At 38.3% G+C, this 760-nt stretch overlaps 1 protein-coding gene across 2 annotated transcripts in view; it reads left to right on the top strand.

Moving 5' to 3' along the window:
- The window catches only part of LOC110022977 (protein CIA1), a gene marked incomplete in the record, with an annotated part of 49,955 nt that overhangs the window by 1,254 nt on the left and 47,941 nt on the right, over positions 1 to 760 (top strand).

Raw genomic sequence — 760 nt, 5'->3', positions numbered from 1 at the left:
TGATATAAAGGAAAGTTCAATACACATTTATGGAACTCTAATATGGATTATAGAAAGACCCCAAAAAAAAGAAGAAATAACATGTCAAAATTACAAGGAAAAATATGACAATATTGAGTTTAACATGTAAAGTCACATCATGACGAATGTTGCCCGTTTCTGATACCTCAAATCCTCGAGCAAACGTGTCTTGATGGGGTGAGGTATGCACGGAAGAACTCGAACCATATGCGGTGGTCTCCTGTTGTGGTACTCTCGAACTCCTAGCAGCTGTGTCCAATTGGGATATCGTAGAAACAATTGTATTGTCTGTCCACCTGAAGAATTTACAGTCTTCAGGTCATAGTCCCCACCGCGGGCACCTGTAAAATTGTCTCCCGTAGCTATGTGTTTGGCGTGACGTGAATAGCAAGGACGGTAGTCTGCAACGACACATCACTTTATCGGACTTCCCTGAATGTCTGGAACTCATTGTTCTACATTTAAAAAATAGAATCGAGCAGTCCAAAAAATAAGGAAATATAAAAAAGTAAACTTACCCAAGTGTAGAGTCAGCGATTGCTGGAAACAAATTTACGTGACCGTCCAAACTGCTCCACCGTTATCCACCATACAACAAATTTATCTTCTTTTCTCTTATATTTCACTACAAATTCTGTCATTTTGCATAAGCAAGAAGTGAAATTTATAAATGTAAAGTTATGCAGTATAAAATAAAATGAAAAGTGTGTGTCGACACACACACACACACACACACACA

Source organism: Phalaenopsis equestris, unplaced genomic scaffold (genome assembly GCF_001263595.1).
Source record: "Phalaenopsis equestris unplaced genomic scaffold, ASM126359v1 Scaffold000002, whole genome shotgun sequence".
NCBI lineage: Eukaryota > Viridiplantae > Streptophyta > Magnoliopsida > Asparagales > Orchidaceae > Phalaenopsis > Phalaenopsis equestris.
This window is presented reverse-complemented; position numbering and strand designations above follow the sequence as displayed.